Source organism: Grus americana, chromosome 5, assembly GCF_028858705.1.
Source record: "Grus americana isolate bGruAme1 chromosome 5, bGruAme1.mat, whole genome shotgun sequence".
In the NCBI taxonomy this organism is placed as follows: Eukaryota; Metazoa; Chordata; class Aves; order Gruiformes; family Gruidae; genus Grus; species Grus americana.
Window position 1 is genome coordinate 30,775,787 of NC_072856.1, and position 18,161 is coordinate 30,793,947.

At 39.1% G+C, this 18,161-nt stretch overlaps 1 protein-coding gene across 6 annotated transcripts in view; it reads left to right on the top strand.

Annotated features, from left to right (window-relative positions):
• The first annotated feature begins 2,933 nt into the window (after positions 1–2,933).
• The window catches only part of MIDEAS (mitotic deacetylase associated SANT domain protein), a 64,743-nt gene continuing 49,515 nt past the window's right edge, over positions 2,934–18,161 (top strand). For 3 of the 6 annotated variants that reach the window (XM_054826805.1, XM_054826803.1, XM_054826807.1), the window contains exon 1: positions 9,189–10,112. The gene's annotated coding sequence lies outside the window, so the exon portion shown is untranslated. Of the gene's footprint in view, positions 2,991–5,094; positions 5,215–5,549; positions 5,696–8,586; positions 8,700–9,188; positions 10,113–18,161 lie in introns of those variants that run through there. The other 3 variants (XM_054826802.1, XM_054826800.1, XM_054826804.1) reach the window with 2 other exon arrangements.

Genomic DNA, 18,161 nt, shown 5'->3' on the forward strand with positions numbered 1-18,161 from the left:
TTGGAGTACCACATCCTAGCTAGGGCTAGCACTTTGAAATTGCATTTTATGCCCTATGTAGATATTGCAAAATAGCTCTAGTTGTACATTGTACTTTGAACATGAGCCTTTTGAAGGTTCCCATTGACAAGTAAAAAAAATTGCCAAGTTTCTACTTGGAAAAAAAAAAAAAGAAAAAAGGGAAATTCCATAATGAGATTTGTACCAATAAACATATAGAGAGGAGCTGAATTAATTTTCTGTATTATCAAACGTGCTATGTACTTTATAACAGAATTAAAGACTGTTTAGAGATCACAGAGATTAACAGAGCAGCTGATTGGGATAGGACACAAATTGGCATTGGAAGGCAGCTTGGAGGACTGCCAAAATACTTCTGGAGTCCGGGCATGAAAATCGATATGATATAACTTGCCCATGAATCAGAGAAGAATAAAAACTGCACAGCAATTCACGAATTACACTGCCGTGTAATGGTGATGACAGACAAAGCTCTGCAACCTGGTTTGCACCAATGCAAACTGCCAGCACAGGCAAGCATGCAGTGTCAGTAAAGAAGGATTAAGGAGTAGAGGGACAGATAAGGTCATCAAGGTGCATAATTATGTGGTTCCAGATTATCCTTTGTATTTGGTACATGCCTGCCATATCTTATTTATACATGTTGGTGTTTCCCATTGTGATTGATTCATATCCCCCTCCCCTTGAATAATTTATTTATGGGATTAAATAGGAATGAGTCCCCATGAGACAGAGTACCATAGGCTACCTATGGAGCCTGATGTTAGCAAATGCTTGCTTTTTGATACACACCCCCCCCCCCCCCGATTTATACTGCATATGTTTCAATTTAATCGCAATGGTACTGAGTCATTGTCAGTAAAACCTGTTTGGGCTGAAAGCTCTTTGAATGATTGTCAGTGTCAAATGATTTGAAATGGGCTTTGAGATTGCTACTTGTAATATATCACCTACTGAAGCTCAGAAGGAGTTCCTAGTTGATGTTCGCTATAAGAGACAACTTTAAAGATGCTCTTCTATATCTATGTGTATATATATACATAGATATATACAAATTGTACATAAAACTATACATGATAGAAATAATGAACAAGGCACCAAATCCGGTAGGTATTTATATGCCATGAGTAGTTTCTTGATGTCAGTAGTGCAAGTAATCTTATTTTTGTGGGCATGAACTGTTATATTTCTGTAAACCTATTAGAAAATTATCATCTCTGCCTGAGTTTCTTCATTATTTGGGGATTTTTTTTGTGTGCAGTGGGTAGATTGAATGTATTTTTTTCCAGCAAGGGATACTATTTTTAATGATGTTTGGCAGCAGAAATACTTTTTTTAAAAAAAATGCAGTAAGGAACTGAAAGCTTTTTTTCCCCACCATAAACCATTGAAAATTTAAATTTTCAATTGCATTAGCAGTTGCGTAATTTGAAAAAACATTACATTTTAGATGACACATTTGAAAGAACAGAAATACTAAGGACTCCTGTAAGTTGCATTTCTGTTTTCTCTATTCAGTGCTGCTGGGAAGGCATGTGTGCAAAGATATTCTTAGAAAAAGACATCAGGATTGCTGGTTTATTCCAGTTGTCATTAGTTCTAGTCAGTAGCTGGGACAAACAGTGGAACATAAGGAAATATTACATCATTCTTCTTCTGATCTGACAGTTGCTGCTGGTGGGCCGGATAGCGTAGGAACTATTCAGGTGTTATACAACCTGTGACTTCCTGCATAAATGAGAATCTCTTAGTCCAGAGAAACAATCTTAGAGCTGAATGTTGATTGCGTTTTCCATACAAAGGAGAAAGAGAGAGCATTGCCTTCATATTGGTGTACCTGTGAGGAATATAATGTATGTGAAAATTAAATATAAATTGAACAAAAGCACTTTAGGGTATTAAATAGACTAATGATCGAATTCATTAGTTAGTCTGTACTTCAGTAAGAAATTGGTCTACTCAGACTATTAAAAGAACCACCTAGATTGTTGTCCGTAAAAATAATTCCTAGTATGTAGCATTAATGTTATCTAAAGACAGAAAAATATTCCAGCTCATCGTTTTGAATTCCAGTCTTTCTGTTATTACACTAAATTCAATCAAGCTGTGAATGTTACTCTGCAGTAAATGCTCTCAATAGTTCTTTTTCTTGTTGGTTTGTTGTTGTTGAGACTCTTAGTGCTTCTAGGGGGTTTCTCTGCCTGGGCTCAAAGCCAACTTAAAGCACAGCTGGTTGTCTTGGGGAAAAAAAAAAAAGAAGAAGCCTTACTTGCAAAAGAAGTTACTTGCAAAAACAAGCCTCAGTGGGGGCTTCTGCCATATTTGCTTGGGAGCTGCTTTAAGCTGAGGCTCTTGCATGTGGTCCTGCCTGAGCTACCATTGCAGCTGCATCACAGCCATGCAGGTGCCTAACACTTGATCCTGACCTGTGAACTTGTCTTCCCAGCTTAACTTCAGCCCTGCCTCATCCCCATGGAGGTGCCTGATGCCCTGGGTTTGGGGCTGCCCCCCTGCCCTGCCCTGCCTCCTCACTGGGGGTAGTGGGACCAGCCCCAGCTGGTGAGGCCCTCCCCTGCCAGCCCTGAGAATCTCCTTGGTTCCAGACCTCAGGCCCTTGGGGAGCAGCCCCAGCCCTTGATGCTCCCCAACAGTCATCCACTTAAGTCTTAATCAGAGTATCTATTACCAAAAAGAATATCCATCCATTTGATTTCTAGACAGTTTTACATGGGAGTTTCACAGAAGCTGTAGAACTACTCTCATATTTTGTAAAGCATTCACTGTGAAACCAATATGGTGCAGGAATTGATGTAAGTGCTCCTGAAAGCACGTCTGCAAACTTCCAAAACTTCAAGGTTTTGGAAATGACATATATACTTTTTGCCTGCCATATTTTTCAGGAGTACTTCTACTGGTCTGAAGTTTTCTTTACCTTGCTGAGAGCTATTAGTCTGCTCACTTTTTCCAAGGTATGTATATTAATAATAATAATTCATAGAGCTAATGAATTTACAGTGCTTTTTTCAGAACATTTTCAGAGTTCTAAAATAAATACTACATATTAGTCCCTTTTCTAACGGTTCTCCTCACACAGTAGGTATGAATATGTCTCTAAATATTTAAGAAATAATCAGAGGCAGTTTACAGCCAGCTTTTTGAAAATTGTCTTATTTTAGGTGGTGTTTAATTTTTTAAAAAATTATCGTACTTAAGGTAATTTGAACCTAATTTTCAGAGGGACTTGTGCCACTGTTCAGTCAATTGAGCAGCATGAAACATTTCGTGTCCTATAATTGTATGTGTAGATTAGTGACACTTAGATCAGGGGGCATGCTTCTTTTAGTACAGACTGTAGACTGAGATCCTAAAATACAGAAAAATTGTAGTGTGACAGATGAATTTCCATGTGGACTGGAGCATTTGGAGTTAATCAAAGCTCAGCTATTGAACCTCCCTGTGGCCTTCAGCTCACCGCTTAGCTTCTCCAAATGTTGTTTTTTCCTCAATTGTAAACAATGAATAATGTTACCACAGACTATTGTTTGTAAAACAAACAAACAAAGAATGTGGAATTCTGGGAGAAGTGATATTAAATGCTAAAAGGACTGCAAAGTGTGTTTAAGGCTATACAACCTAGCAAAATTAGGAAGAAAGCTTCAGCAGTCCTGGTTTTCAGCATGCCATACAATTTGGTACTTCATAGATTCTTACACTGTTTTTCTCACCATGGTGTCTGAGCTTCTTTCAGTAGTGTTTAACCAATGTGAATAACTTCTTTTACATGTGGTTTCTTCTCTAAACCACAGTGTCCCTCCCTTTCTCTCATGTTACAAGGTCTCATCCTGGTTCTCAGGGAGCCAGTTCATGACACTTCGTGTGTGTGTATATGTATGTATTGACACACACACGGTCTATAAACAAACACATGTATTTTTCCCTAAGTTGATCAAAGAAGCTGATTCTTGCTCAAGCTAGTAAACCAAACTCATTGTTTTAATTTTAAAATGAGATATGAAAAGTAAAACAAATATACAAGATCTTTTTTTTCTTTTTGCAAACTCTTTAAAAAGGCAACACCCTTCTTTCCAAACATTGTATCTGACTGCATCAAGTTTCCCAAGAGAAGTTGTACCCTCAAATAATATTTTAAATGTATTTCATTTTAATTCTGATAAAGATGGGAGACAGACATTGATATTGGGGAAACTCAAATTTCTCTGTAGTAAGGAGTAATTAATCTTGTATAAAAAGAAAAAAAATCATTTTCATAAGCATTTTGTCCTGTGATAACGCAGCTGAAAAATGCTGACTATGAGGGAATGAGTTTCTTTGTATTTATTCTGATGGTCTTCTAAATTCACAACCTCAAAACAAAAGCCCAACCAACCTGAAACACATACAATCACTTGTATTTCCTATAAGATTTTTTTCAAATTATTTTACTATAATTTAATTAAGCCTCCTCTTATGTGAGATAAGGTGATTTGCTTCCTGAATTATGGAATCACTTAGGTTGGAGGGGATTTTGGGAGGTCACAAGTTCAACCTGCTCAAAGGAGGGTCAGCACTGAGTTCAGACCATGTTTCTCAGGACTTTTTTTGTCAGGTAGTCAGGGCTTTCTTAGGTATTTGAAACTTTAAAGAAAGGAAATTCCACAGCCTCTTGTGGCAACCTGTTGCATTGCTTCACTATCCTCACTAGCTGGTTGGAACAGCCACTGTTTCAGTTCATGACCATTGTCTTTCTCCCACTGTGCACCTCAATAAAGAGCCTGGCTTTGCCTTCTCTTGTAGGTAAGATCTAGTCTTCTAGCTACTGGAAGGCTGGTATTAAGTGACTCCTGCCTGTTCTCCTTTCCACGCTATACAAGCCCAGTTTCCCTCAGACTCTCTTTGCAGGATGTCTGGTCCAACCCCTGACCATCTTGGCTTTCTACAGGCTCAAGTTTATCAACATCTTTCTTGTACTGGGGTGCCTAAAACTGGACACAGTATTCCAGATGCAGACTAACAAATGCTGAGTAAAGAGAAATAATAATTTCCCTTGACCTCGCTGTGCTTTTCTTTATACAGCCCAGGATGCTGTTAGACTTCAGTGCTGACTGGTGGTTACCCCGCTGTCCACCAGGACCGCAAGATCTTATTCAGTGGCACTGAATGGCCTGTCAGTCCCAGCCTGTGCGATGGCAAAATGTTAGTCCAGCCCAAGTGCAGGGCTTTGCATTAGTCTGTGCTGAACTTCATGTGGTTCCTGTCAGTCTGTTCTCTAGCTTATCTAGAGGCAGCCCTGCCCTCAAGCATTGAATATATTTATGGGATAAACCCTGGAGCTATTCATTACTGTTGTATGCTGTCATTCATTTTTGAAGAAAAATATCACATCCAATGGAAATTTTAGAGGAAATTTCAGTGTGATTATGAGATGGAAGTTTTAGGCTTATTGGAATCTGAAACTTCTATTACAAAGGATGTAATTATTTTCTTACTAGCTATAGTGATTAAGGCCTTCATTTTATACTTAATTTCAGGGAGAACTAATAGCTCCATATTGTCTCCCATAATGCTGGAGCACTAGTTAAACTCGTGACAACTAGGAAGAGGATGGGGCATTGGCTCTACTCTGACTTGCTGGAAAGAGTGCCACCTACTGAGAATATTTCCCAGCTCTGCAAACGTAAGTATGCAAAGCATAGTCTTTAATCCAAATTCTGACTCAGTGCAATCCAGTTTATTAATGGTATGAGTCAATGTTGTTACAGCACAAGATATGTCTGTACAAGCCAAAGGAACCTAAGATTTTTTTTTTTATGGCGATAGCTAGGAAACCTTCCAATCTCCTTCTTCAATGTAGTAATAAAATAATGATGTAATAGGGAATATATGTGTATTAAATTTTGTTACCATAAAGCTGATGGAGGTGTAGCCTGCATGCAGTGTCAGACTGTGCTGAGAAAAGGAGGGGAAAAAAAAAAAGTGTAGCAAAAGCTGCTACTGCAAGGAAGAAAATTATGATGGCTGGTTCTGGAGGACATGTAAAGACTACGTAACATGAGAAACAGAGAAACAATTGAAGAGTGCATAGTGGCAAAATCTTTACAGAGCACTTCATAAAACTGTTTATTGCTCAGTAAGATAAACAGTAGCATACAGCTCTAGAAACATTCCTCGTGTCATGGTATCTTTGAAGTGTGCTGCTTCTGTTTCAGATCTATAAACTGATTGGTGTACCTACAGGCTTGCCTGGTTTTGTTCTTACCACATTTGGTACGTTTAGGAAGAAGTACCATCCTTTCTTATAGATTTTTACACCTTACAGTGTGTTTCAGCTTTGTCCTTGTGGTAACTATGTTGTCTTTGGCTCAGTAAAGAAGGATTCCTATCTACCTTATACATTATTTAGGAGACAACTATCAAAATACAACATTAAAATATCTCCTAGACAAGGGTAGAAAGCATACTCCCCCGTCTGCGCAATTTTAGCTTCTGTAGCCAGATGCTGACATTTCTGCCATTGTCTGCTGCCTTTACGTGATTATGTATTGTGAAACATGAGACGCTGCTCATCATTTTGCTTCCCAAACTCCAAACAGGTGAACTACAACATGTGTTTATTCTGGCTGGAAGGAAGAGCTACACTTTGCTGTTACAATGTCATTTACAGTCATAGAAGAGGTTTCGTCTTTTTTTTTTTTTCCAATGAAAGTTGAGATAAGCAATTTAAATCTTATCAATATTTGATGTGCTTCATGGGAGGCACATGTAACATAACAGAGAAGGAAATAACTCCAGTTTATGGAATCTGTCTTTTCAGTCTTTATTAGGGCAAATTAAACTTATGGGTTGTATGCCTTTGACTTCAGTTTTAGTCATTGTATGTTCAATTATTTCAGTTTGCTTTACATATTAGGTAATTTGTGAACAGCTGTGAATGTTCTATCTGTATTGATTTTAGTAGTTATTGACCTATTGCTCCTGTCTAATCAGGAGTTTAGAATAGCAAATGTATTAATGGTACTATAGAAGAGTTTTCTTTGAATGTCCTATTGAGACAGTGTTGCATCAAATGATACCTTTGGTTGTGAAAGAAAAAAAAAACACAACAACTTTACCAGTAGTACCTGTGGCTACTATTTTGCTCTTCACCTCCATGTGTCTCACTGTTATTCTCTGCACGGTGACAGGAAAAGATTGGGTGTGGTAATTAGACTACTGACCTGGGACTCATCAGAGAAACCTGGTTGTGCATCAGATATATTCTGTAGTCATAGGTAAGTCACTTCCCTGGGCTCCTGTTTCCACACATCTTGAGCTTCCCTGGTAGGAATTTCTGCATAGAAGCCAGGAACTATTGTGAAAGAAATCCAGACTAGAGTGAGCAGTGCAAAAATTACTTCTGTATTTCACTTTATAAAGCAATACATGCTAGAAGGGAAACTGCCCTTCTGGTCTGAAAAAAAACCCCAAAAAACAACAAAGCCAACTATGCCGCTGTGTGCGCTGAATGATCTAAGCCTGGATGAAAGTAAACACGCAGCTATGTGCATGTTGGGGAAAAACGTTTGGCGTTTTCATGTGCTTGGCATGTTTCCCTGAATGAGAGTCTAATCTGTGAACGCTGTCTACATGTTATTTTATATTCTGAAAGTTTCATTGATTGCTAACAAACTCGAGTAGTAGAGCGGTCTACAGGGGGAGCAATGACGAAGCAGCTTCTCTGTTTCCTGCCTTAAGAGCAGCAGCGTGCCTGCGTTTGCCTGCACACTGTGTTTTTTATTCTCTGACCAAGGCAACAGAGGAAGCCATATTCCAGTAGATGAGCCGAACATTTTTAGAAACCTCAGCAGTATGTGTTGTTGTGAAAGTAAATTTCAGTTTTCTTGTGAAAGTAATTACAGCTGTTTGGTAAAACGGCCAACAGCATAGAGATGACCTGAGGATTTGTAGCTAATACAAATCCTTTCTCCCTTCCCTGTTTTTCCACTTTTTTTTTTTTTTTTTTCAGAAAAAAAGCGGTGAAAAAAGGGACCAAAAAGAGGAAAAAGAAACCCGTGGTTTCCTCCGGCACAAGCGTTTCCTTAAAAAACAAAAAGCTTTTAGTTTGTTTTGCTTTAGAGCGAAGGGCGACGAAGCCTGATCGTACCGGGGAGGCTGGCTGAACTCGGGGCATCAAACCGGCGAGTTTTGCCAGGTGTTGAACAGGGCAGGATTTTGCAGAGCTTGGCTTCCAAATCAGTGCTGCAAACACTCTCCCCGCCCCTTACTTGTTGGGGATTTCCCCTCCTTCCCTGCAAACAGCAGCCAAAGCCAAGCACAGAAGGTCAAGCCAAGATCTGTGAAAAAGGGCAGGGGCGCCAGGCCGGTGCCAGGAAGAGACGCTGAGGATCGGCGGGGAGCTGCGCCGCGGCGGGGCTGCTCGCTGCGGCTGCGGGGGGGGGGGGAGGAGGAGGAGAAGGAAGGCGGGAGGAGGAGTTGAGGAGCCCGGGCCCGGGAGCCTCCCCGTTTACCGCACTAGGAAGTGACGCTTTCCCTGAGTCCCGGAGAGAAAGAAACAAAGTTTGGCTTTTTTTTTTTTTTTTTTTTTTTTTTGTATCCCCCTCCTTCTTTTCCCCCCGTTTGGTAATTGCCGCTCCGCGTCCCTCTGCGGGCGCCCACCACGGCAGCCGTGCCTCGCTTTGCAGGTGAGCAAGCACGTTGTTTTTTTTTCCTCTCCTTTTCCGCGGGTTTATTTTTCTTTTTCCGCACGATTTGCTTCCGTTTTCCTGCCATTTTGGAGAGGGGGTGGCTTTCCTGGGGCTTTCTTGTTTTGGAGGGGGGGAGGTGTAGGGGTTTTTTTGTGGGTGCTGGGTGCAGGATGAGGAAGAAAAGTACCTGTGGAGGTGACGGGGGCGGCTGGCTCCGCGCCTGGGCCGCGCAGTCCCGCGGGGCCGGGGCACTCCCGGCCCGCCTGCTGCGGGGGGCCAGGCTCGGCTGCTGAACTATTTCCTCCTGCTTTGCCGTGAATCGTTACGAGGGCTCCAGAGGGGTTACTTTGCTGCTTGTCTGCAGCAGCGCATTAAGGATGTATCTGTGTCCGGGTGAACTGCCTGCGGATGGTATTTTGGGGGGGGGGGGGTGTCGGTTGGTTTGGGGGATTTTGTTTTCGGCTTTTCTCTGTGCTTGCTGCGTGCTGGAGCTGGGGCAGCTCCGCGTGTGCCGCGGCCTGCGGGCGCTGCGGGGGAGCACGCCGCGCTTCAGCCGCGCGGTAACGCGCAGTCAGGCTCGGCTTGCAAGGGTTGGATTTCTCTGCTGAGATTTGCGCGGTGCAGGGGGCGGGGGGGGAATTTATTAGGTAATTTCTGAAAATCCCGTGCTCTCAAATGTACAGTTCTTTCTCTGGCAGCGACTGCAAAGGACTGATTTTTTGCAGTTTACCAGTAAAAACTGACAATACACCCACGCACGTATGTGCGAGTCTTATATAATACTTACGGGTTTTTTTAACAGGCGTAAGCAGGATTTATTTTTGGTTTGTAAAGTCTTGTGTGGTTGCAAGCTGCAGAATTAAATAGTCTCTTTGCTCAACAGACGTTTACCTGGCATCCTCTTTAAAACGGATAGTTTCTTTTTCATAATGCCCAAAATAATTTGATTTCGGCCTGACTACGTGTTTCGAGTGCAGTGTAAAGGCCATCTATACTGGAGCAAGCAGTTAAGGGAGGGGAAGAGAGAAAAGAAATGTCCTAATGCGGAGACTGATATTAGGTTGTTTAGAGGGCGAGACTGCAGTTCTAAGCAGCAACAGCAGCAGCTTTATGACTGTGTGTAATTAGAGTGATTGCATAGGACAGCATTGTTGGAACGAATACATATACACAGGCTATTGTGCAAGATTTCTGTAGCTAACAAAACCTACTTTTGCATTGCAAATGCTAAAAAGAGAATGTATTCTGCATTGAACTGCCACATTCCTCTTTGACTTCACCGAAGAATTCGGGGGGGGGGAGGAGAAGTGGAGCGAGGCTGATCGTAGAAGTCACAGACATGAAATACTCAGCAGAAACACCACCAGTAGTCTCTGAAATCACAGAAGAAATTGAAAGCTCGTTGAATCGGTGAGTTCATGTTTCAAAAGTGATAATGCTGCAGTTGAAAATCAGTCAGGTTTGCTATCAGTCCTGCAGGTTTAGTGTAGTTCTTGCTCTGCTCTAATTGCTTGTGTGGGAAAAAACGCCTATGTTAAAATTGGCTGAACTAAACTGCAGTTCAGCTAGCTTACTTGGAGAGAAGAGCGCTGGGGAGAGTTTCTGTGTTGGGCCACGAAAAATAAGAGGCTGAAAGGAATGCTAAACTAGATGTACATTTTAAATACGCTGTTTCAACTTCGATTGGAGTTGCATCTTGCTTGGTGATCTTGCAGGCAGTGTTGGCTGAGGGATAGGACAAGGCATTGAGAGTGTGCCATTGATACTGTATTAGCAAGTCTTGAAGACTTTGAAGGACCATCAAAATTACGCCAAAGTTCTTCTGAATGCAGCTTAAGGTACATAGGATTTGTTTTTCAGAGATGCTGGTTACCTGTAATTTTTATCAGTTTATTTTTGGAATTACTTGAAATTAATGAAATAATAGATCCAAAAGATTTCAGATCCAGTACTGGGAAATTGGCCTATCTAAGATTAGAGGCAATTTTCTAGAAATGTTATTTTTAACTGTCATTGCTGATGTTTTAATGCCGTGAAGGCTTGTAAAGTGTTTTGAGCACTGTGATGGAAAGTACTATAAAAATGGAAAGCTGCTTTAAAATTTCTTGGTGTTCAACTAGAACATATTATTTTAGTTGAACACACTGATCATCTTATTACTGGTAGTTTCCACAGGCTGTCAACTAAATGCTTCATGTAAAATGCATGTGGCTTTGTTAATGAAGAATGTAGTGATGTGCTGAAGGAGTTTGGTTTTTTGTTCTTTTTTTTTTTTTGCAAGTGGCTAATGAACCACAACACTAGGCCTATCACTTGACAAACTTACTTTCATAGTAAGATCCTTCTGTAAGTTCATTGAAGCATTTTATTTTAATACAAAATAAAGATATGTTAATCTGAGCATTACTGTGATGTTCTGTTTGTAGATTTTTCTTTGAATTGTCCTTCATGTCTTGACTGACTTGTAAATCTATGTTATACTAGGTATTTTAATGTCAAAAATACTTCTGGGGAAAAAACAGAAACAGTACTTAAAGATTCCTTGAATCATTTATGATAGTAATACAACATAGTCATTCCTTACGCTAAGTCTTTTGCTTTTCATAGCCTGTGTGGTGGGAGAAAATTTTTTAGGCCAGAGTTCTTCGGGCTTGTATACAACTTTCATGTCCATGAGTCGCCCTGTGGTAGTCAGTGGAATTAGTCATAGACATACATTTGTGTGCATATTAGCAAAAGGGAGGCGTAGCCCTGCTAGCCTTTAACCCATCCAGGTCCTTGAGAGTAGCGGTGATACGAAATGATGAGGGCTGTAGCATGGTGCAAGCCTTTTGAGAGCCTACGTACTCGTTCCAGATGTTAATTTATGCTTTTGCATTTTCACTCTTATCGTCACCTGTAAGTGGTAGCTGCAGAACTGCAGGAGATACTTTCAAGCCTGGCATCCCTCCCATGACGCTATTCTGTCAATCTGCCAAGGCAATCCCTTAAGTTGCCCCTGATGGAGGACCTGCAGCCTTTCTTTGGAAATGGCCACCTTGGTGGTGGCGGTAGCAGCAGTGTGTCTGTGTGTGTGACTGCCATGAATCAGAATGGGAGTCAGTCTAGCCTGTGATCCTGTTTCCAAAGGTGGATGTGGTTTCTATATGCTTAGCAATTCTCAAGGAGTTTCTACTCAAGAAAATTACCTAGTTTTCCCTCAAGCTCAGGTAAACATTTAGCAGTCACTTTTTTAGCCTACTGATCAAATCATGGAATGAAGGTGTTGAAGGGACTTGTATTAGGGATAAGAGCTGATTTGTTCTTGTTGTTTTACCTTTCCTTTAAAAAAAATCTGATCTTTTTTTCTTCTTTTTCTGAGGCGTTGCATAAAATCTTAGTATTGGTTGCAGTAAATTACAGTTTATGCTAAAATGAAATGTAGTAAACATGCATATACCCTCCAGTGCAGTTAGTTATATTCTAAGTGACACAAAGGGAGAAACAAACCACTTTTCTTTGACTGTTCATCATAGGAAATGGGGGGGGTGAGGTTTTGCAACACATGTCCAAAAAAGCTAGCAAATTCTGGCACAGGCAAGCCAAGGCTCATGAGTCAACTCCAAATGGAAGGACTTGTCACTGAGCAATTTGTAAATAGGAGGGGTGTACTGCTAATTCAAGGAAATACCCTTGTTAGGACCTCCCCTAATAATTGGAATAGTGTGGCACAGAGCTATCTGTCAGACGGGAGTTGTTCGTGCTTCGAATCACATGTTCCCTTTAGTGTGATTTGAGCATTCAAACCAAGAAATCTTTGTCATGCAATATGTAGGTCCCTGAAGGAGGTGGTTGCTCAAGTAATAATTTAAATTTTTGTAGCTGCATACCAGCAACTTGCATTCCGCGTGGAAGCTCCTTGGCAGCTATAGCAGCTCCCAGTGAACAAATGGCATGTGTTTCCAGTGTGAGGCTGCTCAATAAGCACTTCACAAGTTTTGCATAACTTCTGTTTCTGAATGGTCTCCAACTGTAGCCCTTCTTGAGTGCTCTGCTGATCAGCTGTAGTGAAAAATACACAGAAAAAGCTATAGTCTTGATGCTGGGGAAGAATGTGAATGTATGCATTTTGAATGCAGCCCAGATTCAGGTATTCAGGAGCAAGTGATTGAATGAGGATGCAGAGATAAATCCTGGTAATTAATTTGTTTTTCTGGCTGTGTTGATACTTTTTATCATGTTTGGTGCAACTGACAGCTACCTGATCAGCAGGCCTGAATTAATATAATTTGTTAATCTATATATAGTATGGAAGATGTACAGGTATTCTTTGAAATCTCTATATCTTAAAAATGAATGTTCTTTTTATGTACAAGTAAATTATAATGCCTCTTGTTGCATTGACAGCTGGTGTTGATCAAGAAGTTAAAAACTGGGAAAAGCTAGATTTGGAAGGGTGGCAGTGTTCAGTAGGTTTTTGGTTTTGGGGGTTTGTTTTGTTCGTTTTGTTTTAAGGCAACTTGAAAGGCCTACAGCAAAACATGGAATAATGCTATCTTCTTTGGTTTTAGTTTTTGAAAATTAATTTTAACGTTCTATATAGTTTGACTTAAGTATTGATGAAGATTGAAACAAGTTAAATGCTATTAATGACTGAAGTAGTAAACAGAAATGGTTCTGATATCTTTTTTACTAAATTTGTTACTGATTCATTAGATGTTCAGTGTTGAGATGTAAAGAGATAGGAAGCGGGATCAAGTCAGTATTCACATTTTATTTCTTCTTTGCTGTATGTTATCTTCTCACATGAAAATTGGTTCTCAGTTGCTTGGCTTTCCCTATCATGCCTTACTAATAGGAGGGATAACAATGTAATAATACATATTGGTATATTTTCTTGTCATTTATTTTGGGAAGGCAAGTTAAACATGTATGTATATTTATGTGTACACATGCTATTCTGTTATACACCCTTAAGTTTCTCATCTTGTAACTCAGTTACCCAGAGAACAATGTTTCCTTTTTTTTGTGGTGCTAGCATAATGTTTGTGAAGTTTCGTTTATTTTTAAAAAAACTTCTTGAAGGATTTTTTTTTTTGTTTGATTGTACTATTATTTCAAGCTTGAATATCATGCTAAATTTTAGGTTTTATCTTAATTTACTGTTTTTAATAATGTTGCTTTTGGTATTTCTACAGCTATAGTGACCATAACATGCATGAATTGTGACTGCAAGAATTGTGGGTGGGTTTTTTTGTTTGGGTTTGTTTTTTTTTTTTTTAATCAAGGGCTTTTAACTGAGAAGACTTTTTGAAATACTGGTTTAGCTTTGCAGACTGGTTGTGGTACAGTGTTGTGTGGTTGATTTCCAGCTACCATATCGGCTGCATTCCTTCAGCAAGGGTAAACTAGAATCTGTTCTCTGAAGCTACATGTTGTAGGGCAGTAGGCCTGCTGCAATGTGTGTTGCTTGTCTGTAGTGTGCATTGTGATGAAGCCGAAAGTTGAAACTAGTTCCAGAAGTGTACATAATCTTCAAATTGCCCTGTTATTGTATAGTTCATAGGGTAAAAGTACATTTCTGTTTGGATCCCAGGTTGCTTGGGGATGATGCGTGATTTCAAATGCTTAGGTGTGGCCTTATCTGCTATGTCTGTGTACACTTATGATGCCTTGAGAATCTCCTTTTGAACTGCAACTGTCTCTTAGTAATCTGTCATAAATTACATTATTGTTTACTTTTATAGTAATGCAAGTCAATTATTCTTACAGTTTCATAATATCCTTAACTGTTCAGTTCCTTGATCCTGAATAAGTCACCTTTAGACACATTGAAAAGTAAAGTAAACCAAAGTGCCATATGTTAAAAATACTCTTGGGATTTTACTGAATTATTTACCATTAAACTGTCTTATTTTCAGGCTTTATTTCTTCCTACATAATGTATTGTTCATTCTTTCAAGCACTTCCTGAAAAGAGAGTTAGCTGTGTTTGTAGGAAATTACTACACTTGGGTGGAGAAGAATTTAGCAAAGTATTTTCCTATTTTGAATTTGTTTTTTTTATACCATTTGAGAACAAAATCCCCATACTGCTAAATTCCTGGTGAGTGGAGAATGAGCCACAGCTGTAAGGCATTCTGATTGCTTTAGGAGATTCCAATGATGACAATTTAGGATGTCAAAGACTCATGTATTTGAAACTGGCAGGGAAATCTGACTGCCCCTATGGTTTAGTTTGATTTCGTGACTTAAATAATTCTGAATTGAATTATTCTTTTAAAATCTTTTTGATAAGCTCTAGATGTTATCTTGTATGAGACATGATAAATATTGGGAATATTTATAATACAATCTTTATTATATTGAATTGAAATTATAAATTTATTTGGATTTTTATTGGAAAGCTATTCTCTTCTCCAAATTTTTAGGAAAAAAATATTTTTTAAAGTATATATCATGAGTAAATCACATAGTCTGTCTACAACAGTATTTTTTTAAATGAAGATGTTTTAAGGGATGTTGAGATGTCTGGGGAGAAGTAAATTAATATACTGTAAATGAAAGCTAGGAATTAAAATGTATTACTGTACTGTTGGGCATTCTTATTATTAAGAGTTTAAGCTGCCCCCTTGACTATTTGGGAAGTCTTTAGCACATAAAGGGTGCTATTGCAAGTAAATAATTGTGCAAAATGTTGCATTTTATCATGAGCTTAATTTTTTTTTTCTGATTTAATTTCAGTATTGAAGTGGTCTTTGTTACCATGATTTTTTTAAATACATGCAAAAATGCAATATACATTTAAGACATTTCTTCTTTCCTGTTGAAATATGAGAACTGCTTTGATGACTGTTTGTTTTGTTTTTCTTTTTGGTTTGTTTTTTTTTTTTTTAAATGCTGCTCTTTCTTTGGTAAAAGTGAATTATTTCAGGTACGGTACTAGCTGATTCATTTTGCTATTGCTACTATTTCTTTCTATAGAAAAAGTACTGTAACTTTTTTTATATAGAAAAATTTGTTCTGTAATAAAAATGCTCTTTTATTGCCTAAGAATATGAAAAGAAGAATGTGGAACTCCTTATAAACAATTCATTTTCATTTTGAATTTGAGATGCAAAGAATAAACATTTGAAGTATTGAGGTATTAAAAACCTAGGGAGTTTGGTGTGCATCATACTTTGCTTAGGTTTTACATCTGTTAATGGTGAGTAATGGGCTGCCTCGCAAGAAGCTTCATTGAAGTCAATGCTGATATTTTTTCTTTAAAAAAATGAAAAAGCCTATCTGAGGTTTTTCATTTGCAATATGAATAAACCTAGTTACCTTACCTTTACAGAGGAAATTAAAATACAGAGAGCTTTGTTAACAAAAGAAATAAAATGCAGATTTGAATCCTTGATTTTTAAAGTTTTTCTTTATAGCTGGAAGAGCTCTTAAATAATAATTACTCTTGATACAAATTGCACACTGGAAGATTCAGTTTCCTCATTCAGGTAATCTCTCCTGGCATTTTAAAACGAGCTAGCCTGCCTGTGCACACATGTATACCAAGATGCAGGGTTTTGTTTGTTTGTCTAAGAATGACATAAGAATCTATTTGTTAAATTGCAAAGCACAGGAGACAAACTTGGGCAGACTGGTCATAAAGAAGCAAGGCATTTCTCCAACACAACGGTGGTAGAGTAAGGTTAGACACCTTTCACTGGACTTCAGGTTGCACTGCTGCTTTTTAATGAGTTTATGGATTTCTCCACAAGGCATCTCCGTCAGAGGTATCATTAGGCAAGTATGAGACCAAAGGCAGTGGCCCAAGTACTTGTCAACATCAACAATTGCTTGACCACCTGTACTTGGGTATCTAGTTAAAGGGATAGTGCATTTGATACTTGGAGTTGATGTTAAAACAGCCATGTTGGCAAGGTGCTGCTGCTTTTGTGCTGACTATATATTTGGCTGGCAGTGAATTGGCTTTTACTATTTTTTTTTTTAAACAGAAGTGTTTTGTTTTGTTTTTCTTCCCCAGTGGTGATAAATCTAAATCAATAATCTGTTCCAATCCTGACCAGCAATTTTAGATCAAAGTGCAAAACTTCTTGTTTTTAAAAGACAACCCCAAACATACATTCTCATGTACACACAAAATAGAAAGGTGCCCAGGTAGGAAGGTACTTAGATTTAGAAGCTTTTAATGCTTCCTTTATGAAATGTATTGGTATTTAAATTATACTTGGATTTGGATCTTGAATTGTAAACACTCGCTTCCGTGCGTTTACTACTGTAATAGCATACTTCAAGGACTGATGACAAAAAGCAAACAAGAAAATTTGATATTTGAGCTGGTTCACACGTTACTCAGCTAAAGAGCAGAGATGGCACTGCTGTTTGCAGCAACTCTTTGATGTCTAATACAGAAAGGTAACTTTTCTTAAACAAAAAAATAATAATCTTGTTTTCTATAGTGTCTTGTCAAAAATGCGAGCAGAAATCTACTGAAGAGGATTTGTGAGAATAATTCAGATCTGCGTAAGATTGCTTGCTTCTGCTCTTCACATCCTGAGCATTAACAAAAAAGACTGCACCTGCTCTGTAATTCTCAGGCTACGTGGTATATGTTTTACTGTTTGTTTACTATGTTTCTTTCATATTATGAGCCAATATGATTTTACTGCAGGTTTTTACTATTTTAGTTTGAATGATATGTAACAGAAATGGAGGCTACACTTAGACCTTTAGAGGTCTGAGTGATCTATCTGTAGGTGTCCCTTTTGTCAAAAGCAAATTTGAGAATCTGATATGCCAGCGGAGGTTGCAATGCTGTGACGGGGTCGGTAGCAGCAGTTCTCATGGAGGTCTGTTTGCAGGAATACAGCCTAGAAATTGCAGTTGGGGGGAGCTTTCTAACATATTAGTTGGGTTAAAATGTTCAAGAATTCATATTCGTACTCTTACCAAGAAGTCAATGGCTTTGTTTAGCCTTTAAAAATCTTAAGTAAAATCTTGCTCTTAATCTCTTTTATTATCCTGAAGTGCTTTTAGTGTTCTATCTCCAAGTTAACTAGTGTTAATATTCTGGGAGAGAAAGTGTTTGCATTTATGATTTCACTGAGCCTTTTAGTCATACATAGACACAACAAGCTGCTTATACTGAAACTAAAATGGTCAGCAGTAAGGAACATGTACCTAGAGCTTGGAGGAAGTCTTGCTCTTTGCCCTGACCCAGAAGACCAGTAGGTCTTCCAGTCATGGAGTTTCCTGCATCTAATATATAAGGCCACACTTAGATTTACGAACTGTCAGACAACTATGGGTGTGTTGGGTTTGCGTGGCAAGGTTTTGGGGGGGGCGGGGGGGGGGGGTGGTGTCTACAGGGTGGCTTCTGTGAGAAGCTGCTAGAAGCTTCCCCTGTGTCTGATAGAGCCAATGCCAGCCGGCTCCAAGACGGGCCCGCTGCTGGCCGAGGCCAAGCCAATCAGCGCCT